The 13,525-nt window shown below is 36.0% G+C and overlaps 1 long non-coding RNA gene across 1 annotated transcript; it reads left to right on the top strand.

The window, feature by feature from the left end:
- The first annotated feature begins 11,117 nt into the window (after window positions 1-11,117).
- LOC128127445 (uncharacterized) lies at window positions 11,118-12,275 on the top strand. Its single transcript, XR_008225252.1, has 2 exons — window positions 11,118-11,583; window positions 11,687-12,275. It is a non-coding gene; the product is annotated as an uncharacterized LOC128127445 (long non-coding RNA).
- The last annotated feature ends 1,250 nt before the right edge of the window (window positions 12,276-13,525 follow it).

Here is a 13,525-nt window from a genome sequence, read left to right on the forward strand (position 1 = left end):
AGACTTAATGTTGTCTAATATCCCCCTTCAAGCAAAACAGTGGCGGAACAATATGTAACATTTCTCGAAAGAACTCAAATTGATGACGCGGAAAACTCTTAATTAGTGAAAATGTAGCCACTTGAAGCTTGGTAGGAACAAACTCGGTATGAAGTTTCCCAGACGATACAAGTTCACGGATGAAGTGGTAGTCAAGATCAATGTGCGGCATGTTTGTGAGAGACCGGATTTTGAGTCAGAAAAAGAGCACTTTGATTATCACATAGCAACGTTGGTCTAGAGGGTGGAAGAGCATGAAGCTCTCGTAGTAGATGAGTGATCAAAATAATTTTTGCAGCAGTGTTGGCCATAGCTCGATATTCACATTCACAACTGGATTGAGAGACAGTTTGGTTGTTTCTTGGCACTCCAGGATACAAGATTGCCCCTAGAAATATTAAGTAGCCATAAGTAGAGCGACGAGTCTCCAGACATCTAGCATAGTCAGCATCCGAATAACCCACAATTGTTGTAGACTTTGGTTTGGAAAAAGAAAGACCAAAGGGGATAGTTCCCTTGATGTAACGAAGTAACCGTTTAACTGTCGGATAATGAGAAGTAGTGGGAGCTTGAAGAAACTGACTGAATTGGTTAACAACATATGAAATATTTGATCGAGTGATTGTAAGATACTGCAAGGCACCAACAAGAGATCGATAATGTGAAGGATTGCAGTAAGGATCACCCAAGGAAATAAATGGTGTGTTGGAGGTAAGCGAAGTGGGGATTGGTTTAGCATCAAGGAGACCAGCCCGTGTAAGGATGTCATAAGCATATTTAGACTGACTAAGAAAGATACCAGTCGATGTGTACAATGCTTCGAGACCCAAAAAATAATTTAGTTGGCCAAGATCTTTAATGACAAACTCTATATCCAAACGAGTGATGTTGAGGAGACTTAATGTTGTATGTGTATGTGTATTGTATGTTTCTCCTCTGTTTACAAATCTTGTATGTTATGTGGTATTTATCTTCCTTTTTCACGTTTAGGAATGTCCAAGACAAACATGTCCGACTCAACCAGTTTGGGGGCTCCAAGCGAACCAAAAATTTAGGGCCCTTTGACATTTACTATACTTAATGTTATAAACCCTCCTCCTTTATCCATCCTTTATTCAGGCTTGGGACCGACAATATTAAACTAAAAAGTTTACAAATGACGGAGTTATTTTATTTTATTTATTTTTATTTTTTTTATGTTTATGTTTTTTGTGAATATATTTTATGACATAAAGTTAATTTTTCTATCCTTTTTAGATACAAATTTTTTAATGAAATTTTCATAATCAAATTCTTTAATTTACTAACTGTTTTTCAATTGACGAAAATCCGATTATATAACAGGATGGCAAACAAGAACCTCATTCAAAACAAAACCATTTTATGAGGTCAAAAAACTTAAAACTTTTTAGGTAATCAAGTTAACAGTTATGTGACAACAAAAATATAAATTAAAAACTTTTTCTATTTTGAATGCTATATTTCTAATAAAATCAATTATATACAATCTAATTGAAATCTCACATGCAATTCCACATTATTCTATCATTAATCAGGAACAAAACATTGTCCAATACTATCACATGTTAGTTTATTATGAAAAAAATCATTCATTAGATTGCACAAAAGGTTAGTTTATTATGAAAAAAAAATCATTCATATGTAGTCTCTCAGTGTCAACATTCATGGCTGCAATCAAGTGGATTAATAACTAGTTAACTACTGATCCTACAAGACTGACTTTGTAAATTCTCTACGTATGTATTAGTTCTTCAGTCCTTTAACAAATGACATCCATAATTGTGTCATGTCCATTGTGAAAAGATTAACCCTAATCAATTCATTCAATTGGCTATTAACCCCAATTACATAATCAGAGATAATAGAAAAATCAAAACTGAAAAGTGAAAATACAAGCATATTACCGTTTCAATGACAGCAAAATAGCATCAGATCATAAAAATCAATGATTTTGAGCAATGGAGAAACCTTAACCGAGAATGAAGAAGGAAGAAGTTTGTGAAGAACAGCAGTGTGCAGCAATTCAGCGAAGCGATTCAATGAGACAACAAATCAACAGAAGAGTAGATTAGTAGAAGAAACGATTGGAGAAGGCCTAGAATCGAGAACGATAATGGAGAAAAAAATTGGAAGTTTAATGGTCGTATGTACTCGTCGGTTGAAGAATGGATCAGCAATACACGTGATTTTTTAGAAACTACTAAGCTTGGATCAAAAGAAAACGTGGACCCTTACAATTAGGGCCCTAAGCCCTACCTTTACTCATCAGACAATAAGGCCGACCCTTAGACAAGACGTGTGGCTAAAAAATGGATAAAAAAAGTAATCACGAATCGTTTCATTCTTATGTATTACATTTCCCGTATCAATGTCTTGGAGGAAAAACGTTTCAGGGTAAATGTTTTATCCAATTTTCTAATAGTTATTGAAACATCAAGATCAAACGTAACAAACGACCAATGGTTTGTGGAGATAGAGTTGAAATGTGGTTATCTTGATTTTCCAAAATCTCTTTGCCAACAGTTTTTGGATGATTTTTAGACCATTTCCCAAATCAATGTAGCAACCAATTTCTAATGACAAACAAGAAAACTAAATGCAAACATACATGTACATTCTCAACAAAGACAATTTTAACTTCTTTGTTTCTCCCTGGTTTACAACTCTTGTATCTTATGTGGTATTGGTTCTCTTTTTTCAAGTGTAGGAATGACCAAGTTAAGAAGTATGACTGGAAACTGGAATCATGATGACAATGATGCATCATCATCTAGTAGGAAGAGTTTCAAGAATTTTGACAAAGATGGTGTGGCATCTTCGTCAGATATAAACCATGATGTGCTTTTTCTAGTTATGATGCAATTGGGTTTTATTGATTTTTTTGCATTCAGTGGAGTCTGCAAGTCATGGAGGTCATTCACACTCTCTGAGATGAATACATACATGGCCTCCATACCTTCCATGTCGATATGGTCCGGTAATCAAGACTCGTATTGGTACTTGAAGGAATTTAAAGAAAAAAAAAATCAAAACCATAATTCCCCATTCTGCTGGAAGGGTCTGGTTTGGATTAACTTGTGGTTACCTAATCTTGTTCAGTAGGGAAGCCCGCGACTTCTTACTTGTGAATCCTATCACTCGGCATGAACTTCATTTTCCTGATTTCCCCTTACATGAACCTTTTGGTGATAAAACAAAGGCTATCCTTGTGTTTTCACCATCAATATTTGGGCGGGTGTTTCTTGTGTTATGTAGAAAAATATCATTCTGTATAGCAGGTAAACAAGGATGGAATCATGTCTTTACTCTCCCAATCTTTGATTTCCATGCTTTAAAAGGGAAGATATATACTTTACATATTAATGTCTCTGTACATGAACTAAGACTTGATCTGAATCATAAGTGAAAATGGACGTTACTCGACACCAATAATTTTCCAAAGCCATACTGGTTTTATTTGGAGTTTGTAAGTTCGGGTGAAAACCTTTATGTGATAAATCAATATGCACCAAACATTATTCTGGAACTAGATATTGGTGAAATGAAATGGGTGTCAACAGAAAAGACAATAGGAGAATATGCAATTTTCATTAGCGGGTGTGGGGTGAGGTCTTCTGCTGCTATTAAACCCGAGTCAAGGGTTGGCCCTTGGACACAATACAAGAGCTATGATCACTTTCTTGAGACTGATAAAATTCAACAACACATTGATAATTATAAATGGATGTGATACTTCCCCCATGAGTATTCTAATATTACTATCTTAGACGAGTGATGACTAGTTAGTACTGATATCTTTGTTTTGATTATGGACTATGGATCACCAGTAAGCCCGACTACATTATATGAATGGCCTAGTGGAGTGATGGACTTAATGGATTAAGTCCTTAATGGGTTAAGTGTTTTTACTTAACCCTAATCGTCATATTATGTGAAAACCCTAATTTTTGTTAGGGCCTTGAGTTGGGCCGGTGTATTTGCATCTTGCAACTTATCATGTAAACAGTTTAGTTGCCACTCTCATCTTTGTTTTTTGTTTAGGCTATAGTGTAACGCTCTAAAAATTCCAACCAATTAAAACTTTTCAAAAACAGCCCAATTTCATAAAGTTATTACAAAAAGGTTTTCAATACAATTATTATCAGAGTCTTCCCAGAACCATATCATAAAACATAAACATGAGGAGCGGTACGATCACGCCTTTGCCTTGCCACGGTCTCCTGAAGTACCTGAAACATTTAAACCACAACTGTAAGCCCGAAAGTTTAGTGAGATACCCCCAAAATACCAACCACAATACCATACACACAACATGTCATATCATAACAGAACAGAACAGCCATGCACATCGGGTGTACTGTGTGACTGGTCCACCACACCGGGCCTTCAATCCACCTGGTCCACCCTCCGAGTCTATCCATATACATCGAGTTTGCAGTCTGGTTGGTCCACCCGCATCGGGCCTTCAACCCACCTGGTCCACTCTCTGAGTCTTCAGTATGACTGGTCCGCCCGCACCGGGCCTTCAGTCGGCCTGGTCCACTCTCCGAGCCTCGGCACGTCTGGTCCACCCTCACGGGGCCTACATCCTAACCGGACCGCTCGCTGGGCCTTCGGAATATCCGGTCCGCCCTGGGTATGTTGGCCTACAGCACAAAGCAGGACCCGCCTCAACCCAACCCCAGTCAACCAACCATGTGCACATAAATATACAATCATATAACAATTAATTACCAATCAACCGTTCTAGCAGATCACATACATAGCATACTCTAACCAGGATACCGACCTAATCGGTCACTAACATAGCATCATCCTATATTCCAGGATTCCGACCTTAACCAGGTCTCTAACATATACCATCCTAACTACCAGGATACAAACATATAGCAAAGCAATAACATAACAACTACTCAGATTTCCATCCGATAAAGGGCCGGCCTTGGTGCCTTAGACCCTTTTGATATAGTGAGGATAACTCACCTCGCAACTGCCGAAACTATGAACTGAAGAAGCAGATTCCCGAACCGTCGCCTCACCAAAAATCCCGAACTATCCGAAGCAACAAAACAATCATTAGTCCAAGCACAATATCCTTCCAAGGGTAAATTGACCAATTTACCCTTAACTCAATCTGGTCCAAGACTAAGGCCCATAATCAAAATATGAAAGGCCCAACACTAGGTAAGCTCTTAAGCCCACTAACGGCCCAAAGACCAAAAGTCTGAAGCAAAGCCCAATGTTGGCCCAATTTACTAAATTGGGCCCACCCCACCAAATGGGCCTAGATCCAAAGTCCAATAATAATTAATGAGTCCAAATTACTCCATCCATAATGTCCAGTCACGGCCCAAGCTCTATTAGCCCAATAACAGCCCAATCTCTTAAGGCCCAAAAATGAAAACTCAACAGAGGGAGTACACTGGGCGTACCCTCCTTAATATGTTATGTTGGGCGTACAACGATGCTCGCTGATTGGAACCGGGACACAGACCCACTACGCTGGGCGTACTCCTATTTACGAGGGGCGTAATCTCGCTGAACTACAACTCCACATAAGATCTTAATGGCTTAAGCTCATAAGCCCAAACTTCAGATCCATCGACCAAATATGCCTAGGATTCAAAAAGTCTCAGACTTTATTGCTTGGGACGTCCATAAAGCTCTTATCCCAAGGTCTTAATTCATTAAGACCTACCTATACCACATATGAGACAACCAAAGCCCTTGGGACCTCATTTTTCTTACTCAAGACCTCTCCTAAGGTCTGAAAGGACAACTAATCTCGACCAACTCAAATCATGCATCAAGATGAGGTTTTTGGGACAAGAATGGTGTCAAAACTTCACAACACATAGATCTATACCATAAGATTATCAAGCCAGATACTTTTTACCTTTACAGGGCTCCAAAAGATGATGCCTCTCCAGATCTATGAGCTCCAGCCACCCCACTCCTTCTTTGACAACTTTCTATTCCTTCTTCTTAGCTCTCCTTTGCCAAAACAAGCTTTCCAAGGTTAACCACACCCAATAATGGAGGTGGAACGGCTATCTAGGGTTTTCTGAGGGTAAGAGCGTGTTTATGGAGGCTAGGGTTGGAACGATAATGTTCCTTATATAGTGGTTGGCCCCAAATTTAGGGTTTCTGGATGATAGACGTACGTTGGGCGTACATCCAGTATGCTGGGCATACGTCGAGAGACCCCCGCGTTCATTTACTCCATTACGCTGGGCATACATCCAGCTTACGCTAGGCGTACCCAACCAAACACGTGCATGCATGCTTGGCATGCGTGGGACCCTTTTGCTAAATTTCCCCCTTAGGGACCATTGTTGCCAATATCTTTAATTTACAACATCTCCTCCATCATAAGTCCGTTCCCGTCGAACTCTATATCCACATAAAGGTGACGAGAAATCCTACGCTTCTAGCGACACATCCCGACCCGGATCCCTTTTCGAATAAAACCCAATACCCATAAAGGACCAGAACGCCCTTACTCTTGATCTCGGGAACCCATAAATAGATATTTTAAGAACGGGGTGTTACATATAGTCTGGGGACACTCTATAAAGCGTTTCACATGACAATACAGTCGTGGTAAAGAGTAAATGTTCTCGATTCCTACCTCTCCACTTTCAAATTCTTATATGATTTCATGTTGGAGTTCTAGTTTGTTCCATCCTTCATGATGTAACCTAGTATTATCTATCAACATGGAATATTCTATTAATTTAATTACAGTTGATTCAAGAACAAGTTCAAATATACAAATATACTGTGTATGTACTCATTATAGCATCATTATTGGCTATGATTTCATGGCTGCCATGTGTAACCTAATGCAAAACCATCTCATTGTTGGAAAACAATCCCTCAAGTCGTCTCTCAAATAACACAAACTCACAAGTGTATATACGTATGCACAAAGAAATATGGAGATATGGAATTAATTTGGACTCAATAGCCACACGCTCCATTCATATTCAGAAAAACAAAGGTGATATATAGCCTCTACATATCCAATGGAAATAAGCAAAAACCAACCTAAAACTAAGCTAACTATTCCTAAACAATAGGTTCCTTTGATGAGCAAGTTCACCCACATGCACATACACTTCCAATTACCAGGTCACCCTTTATCCAAAAAACTAATTAAGTCAAATAAATACTAAATATTAACCCATGCCCATTCTTGACTTTGGTCAGCTCAATCTTCCAGCATCAAGATTATACCCAACAATCACCCCTTTAATCTTGATGCTCTTGACCTTGCTTAGACTTCTTGCTGTCTCATTCCTCTTGGTTCTTGCATTTTGTTTCTTGTTTGCTACTTGCTCCAAACCTGAAACTTTCTACTTGCTATGATTATCTTACCTGTTACTTGCTATAGACTATGTAACTTTCTTGCTTGTTGTTTGCTATCGTTCATACAAAAAAATATGTTGCTTCTTTCTTCTGATCACCAAACGTGATCGGGCTTGCTACTTGCTTTCATTCTTTCTTCTTTCTTTCTTTCTCTCTTTTTTCTTTCTTTTGATTGTTGCCAGTCAAACCTTCTTTCTGTTGCCGAACTGTTGCTTCTGCTGCTCTCGTTGCCCTGGAACCAAAGGCTCCTCCCTCTAAAATTTAACTCTCAAACCAACCTTCTTCAACCTAATACCAAATGCTTGAAAACATGCCCTCAAGTTATCTCTCAAATAACACATATATGTATGCAGAAAGAATATATAGAGACTTGGAAGTAATTTAGACTCAAAAGCTGCACTCTCCATTCATATTCAGAAAAACAAAGGCTATATTTAGTCTGTACATATCCAATGGAAAAAAAAACAACATATTCAGCTCAATTTTCCATCATCAAGGTTATACCAAACACTCATCGCATCTCATAAGAGTGAAAATGGATAAAAAAAAGGTTATTTTAAGAGCTAAAACCCACCATAATAGTTAGAATTGTTTTTTAGTCTTACAGGGGTATCCCCTCCAGTAGGCTTGAGGGTCGGGGGTTTCATGGCGAGACAAACTGCATTAAACGATACTACATGCAAGGTCACCAAACAAGAGAAATCGTGCATGAAAAATCAACATGTGTCCATACCATTTACATTTGATACGTTTAGTTTCCTTGCGCCGGATACGGTGGAGCTTTATAATAGAGTATAACGAATCATGCATAACAATGTTATATCCCTAGATCTATGGATGTATTCTTCAAGAGAATTGACTTTACCATACAAAAAGACTTAGCGGCGCAACTTGTTGCTTGTTTGCCTTCTCATTTGTTGTACGTTGATAACTAAGTTTTATTAATCAAAAACCATATTGTTGTAAGAAAATCGTGCTTTTATAAAAGGGAAAATGACTTATCGGGGTAATCATCTTTATCAATTTGTTCACATTTAGGTAACTTCTTTATTTTTCTATACCTTTGACCATTTAACTTGTTATATATGTTCACATATTGCCATTGTCACCGGCTATAGCATGTAACAATGGCAATATGTGAACAAATTAGAGTTAATTACACGAATGATCCCTATGGTTTAGGGTAATTTGCACGTTTGGTCCCTAACTTATTTTTTTAACTCGGAAGGTCCCTACTGTTTCTTTTTGTTACGCGTTTGGTCCCTATCTTACCTAAAAGGACTATTGTGCCCTTGATTTTTTTTAATTTATTTAAATAAACACACCCCTAATCCCACCCCCTCACCTTACCTCACCTACCCCATCATTTTTTTCTTTTTAAATAATAGTCTTTTTAGATAAGACAGGGACCAAACGCGTAACAAAAATAAACAATAGGGACCAAACGCGTAACAAAAACAAACCATAGGGACCTTCCGAGTTAAAAAAATAAGTTAAGGACCAAGCACGCAAATTACCCCAAACCATAGGGACCATTCGTGTAATTTACTCAACAAATTAACAAGTTAAATGTGTACAAAAAAAAATTGTCTAAATGTGAAGAAAACGAAAAATTAATTACTCTGATAAGTCATTTTCCCCACTTTTAATAGCGATTTTATTTTTCATATTTGTTTGTATTATTTTTTTTCAAACATTATTTTTAAAATATCCATAATTTCCTAAATATTAATTAAATACTTATCAATTTTAAGCTTTACCTTTTAATTAATAAATATGTTTTTGTTTTGTGAAATATTTAAATAGCCTCTTATAATTTTTTTTCTTTTGTTTTTAAGCATATACAATATTTTTAAAGTAAATAATATCTAACAATAAAATTAAATAAATTAAATATGTAACAATAAGTATGAAGGGTCTTTTAAAAAAATAAAAATAAATATTATTTCGCAAATATAAAAAAAATCTATTTAATGAAAACGTTTTAAAATTATTCCAACTTTTTAATACTTTTTAATTAGAAGTTTAAAAACTTTTAATTTATTTAATACAATGTTTTAAAATAGTATTTAATGAAAATATTTTAAAATGTTATAAAAAATATTAATTTGTCATACAAAATCTGTGAAACACTCTCAAAATATTATAAAAAAAAAAGTTTCGAAATAAATGTATGAAAGTTAAGAAATTATAAAAAATATCTTAAGAAATTTGTAAAAAAAAAATTGTTCATATTTAGACAAATATCTTTTTTTGTACACATTTTACTTGTTAAATGTGTACACATATTATCATTGTCACCTAAAAAAATAGTTATTCAAACGTATATAAAACGAAAAAGTAATTACCACGGCAAGTATAAAAAATGAGTTTTATTTAGGCGTTTCATAGTACACTTGGTATGCATGCAAAATACAAACATATAATGAAAAAACAACTCGTATGCAGGTAAACTACAAAAGAGTTGGGATTTGACGATGACGAATAATTGAAGAGATCGAAGCCCAAACATATATGTTAATTAAAATTGCTAAAGGGTATGGATTTTTAATCGATTATCAACAACGATTCTTCAACAAAGAGCCTCCTCAGGGTCTGTAAAAAGTTTCACGATTGATTGCTCTACTGGCCTGAGGGGTTGCAAAGCGTGCAACCACACAGGGCCCCCAAAAAATAGGCCCAAGTTTTACTGAAATTATATATATATATATATATATATATATATATATATATATATATATATATATATATATATATATATATATATATATCAATTTACGCAGCAAATTTTAGAAATCTATATTAGATCAACTGGCTAGGACGCATGCCATTTACTTTTTAATAACTAGTAGACCAAGGATTGAATCTATTTGCGTCCACGATATGCTTTATTTTTTTGCTAATAAGTTTCATTTCTACCACTTTGTTAATCCCATTAACCACCATGTATTTTTTTATTCGCTTTAACATAATTCCCATTAAACTCAATTATGAGTCCATTAATTTTTTTTCTTTGTTTTTTCTTTCCTTTTATTTTTTTAAATCCAAGTCTCATAAAAAAAAACTTAATTTCTATTTCTTTTGGTCAGCAAGTCATAAATGCAGTTACATCTGTTTTCTCTAATCAAATTCTTATTTATCGATTTATTAAAAAATTTATATTTAAGGGCCCATTTTTTATATTTCGTATAATACCCTCAAAATTAATGGGACAGATAGCTGCTCAGGATTTATAATTCTGTAGGAACTCATATTAGTAATGGCCTAATGGACTTATACAATATATTAATGGGCAAGATATATCCGAAGATTGTTTAATTATCCCGATTTTTGTGTTCATGAATTTGGCTCAACTCCGTCAAACGCTTGAACGTCGGTCCTCAGTAATTATCCATTACGAATTGCAATTATTAAGATTAGTTGTTTAGAGTTAATTATTGGTCAAGAATCTTTATTGAAGAACGGTGGTTGAAAAATCGCTTCTAGCAATACTTAGTTGCAGGTATGTGTTTTTCCATTTTTCTTCCGACTTTGTCTCTATCAAATTCCAATCCAGTTGAGATTATATATCTTTTCAACATGTTTGTGCTTTTATGCACATGAACCGTAAATGCCCAAGTGAAATTTAGACAAAATTGTAAAAATGGTCCCTGTGGTTGTCAAAATTATTTGTTTTTGGTCCAAAACGAAATGTTGATGCACCACTGGTCCAAAATTAAATCTTTTTAGTGATTTTGGTTCCTATCCACTTAAAAAGACAATTATACCCTTTATATTTGTTTTTCTTATTTTAAATAATTAAAAATTAGAGAATGACTCTCTCTCTCTCTCTCTCTCTCTCTCTCTCTCTCTCTCTCTCTCTCTCTCTCTCTCTCTCTCTCTCTCTCTCTCTCTCTCTCTCTCTCTCTCTCGTGAAGAATACAAATTATCATCTTCTACCCCTTTATCAGTGTCGTCGTAGCCGTCCCCGGTGATGGAAGATGTTAGGCGTCATCCCCCGCCTCATTCCCCCAAAATCCATTGGTGAAAATCCCCATTTTTCAGTGGATCGATCCACAACATGTGTATGAAAATAGAAGATGCAAACATGTTTGATTTCCCACTTCTCTGCCATCAAATCGTCAGCCACCACCAGATGCAAACTGCGATTTGGTTCCCGATCTTGTTTCCACTTCTTTCTTCCTTAGATTTCATTAGATCCACCACTTTGATTACCTGGAAACTGATTTGAGTTTTGTTATTGATTTTGGTTTAGTTTTCTCTCCATTACCCTTCCAGCTTGCCCTTGAACCGATAGTCGGTGAGGAAGAAGATGATGTGGTGGTTGGTGTGATCTACAAAGTGGATGGATGGAAGGCGTTTCCGAGGGAGCAATTTAAGCAGCAACAGTCGTGCAGGGGAGGGCTTTCGACAGTGGTGCTCAAACGGAGGAGGTGAGGTATGCGAGGGGTGGCACCGGTGATGATGGGGACTACCCACCACAGCAACGGTGACGAGCGGTGGTTGCATATCAGTTCTGCTGCTTCTGTCTTTCCAATGATTGACAAGGAAGAGAAACAGTAACAACAGTGGATGGTTGTGGAGATGTTCAAGGTTGGGCTTGGTCGACCAAAATAGTGGCGGCAGTGGGTGGTGTCGGGCAGTAGGAAGTGGTGGAGTGTGACCGGAGCAAGGCGGAGGAGGGTCGGTAGTCACTGATCGTCGGTGAATCAAGAACTTGAGGGGGAGTAGGTTGTAATGTTGTATGAAGTCAGATATGAGAGAGAGAGGGAGGTTATTTTCTTTTTATTTTTTAATGAAAATAATAATAAAATGCTAAAAATAAATAAAAAAGAATTATCAAAGGGCATATTCATCATTACAAGTTGGGTCAGGACTAAAAACATACAAAATGTCAACTATAGGGACCAAAATCACACAAAATATCTAAAATTGGACTAGTGGTGCACCAACATTTCGTTTTGGACTAAAACTATAGAATTTTGCCAACCACAGGGACCATTTTTGCAATTTTGTCTGAAATTTACTTTTCAATATCGAAAAAAGAAACTTATTTGATTAAAAGGAGTATATTTGATATCGTAGTGTTATAATAAGTGTAACAAAAACTAGGGGGAACGATAACTTGTATAAATTTCTATTCATTATAGGACATGATTACAGAAGTCTCGCTAATGTGCACCAGTTTCACGGAGCACTGAATTGTTAAGAACCAAAATTGTTGCATTGTCACAACACACCGTCATTCATAAAGAGTTTGATATCTTAATTTGGTTATCCATTCACATCCTAATCCATTTATAAAGGGAAAATGACTTATAAACCACAAAAACCCAATTATGTTTTTTCTGTTCAAGAAAACCCAACGAACTAACATTTTGTCTAAAAAAACCCAACTAACTTACACTTTGTTCACTTTTCATTTAGGGTCAACCGGTTAATAAAAGTCAACGAATGACATGGTTTATGACGTGTATTAAATATCAGAAAATGACTTGTAAGACCAACGAAGTTTCAAATCCGTTCAAAAAACCCCAATCATATTTTGTTTGTTGAAAAAAACCTAACGAACTTACGCTTTTGTTCAATTCTCATTAGAGGCAACCAGATTCATTATGTATACAACTAGTTGGCAAATGACATGACATTATATTTAATAACATAAAATAAATAGATTAGAATTATGTTTTATATATCGATTTAGGGTTTCGAGAAGAGAAAAACAAACAGTGTCTGTGTTCGAACTCTTGTAATAGCTACTTCTTATTCTTCCTCTCAATCGTTGATGTCCAACTCAATATCTACAAAGAAGATATTTGATGATGAAAACCCTTGTGGATGTGGACGCTCTTCTTGGATTTGGACATCTAAAACGGAGGATCATCCAAGAAAAAAAAAGTTTAGGGCTAAATCGATATATAAAGGGCAATTCTAATCTCTTTATTTCATGTCATTAAACATAATGTCATGTCATTTGCCAACTAGTTGTATACCAAATGAATCTGGTTGCCTCTAATGAGAATTGAACAAAAGCATAAGTTCATTGGGTTTTTTTCAACCAACAAAACATTATTGGAGTTTTGTGAACACTTTT

Source organism: Lactuca sativa, chromosome 7 (assembly GCF_002870075.4).
Source record: "Lactuca sativa cultivar Salinas chromosome 7, Lsat_Salinas_v11, whole genome shotgun sequence".
Taxonomy (NCBI): Eukaryota; Viridiplantae; Streptophyta; class Magnoliopsida; order Asterales; family Asteraceae; genus Lactuca; species Lactuca sativa.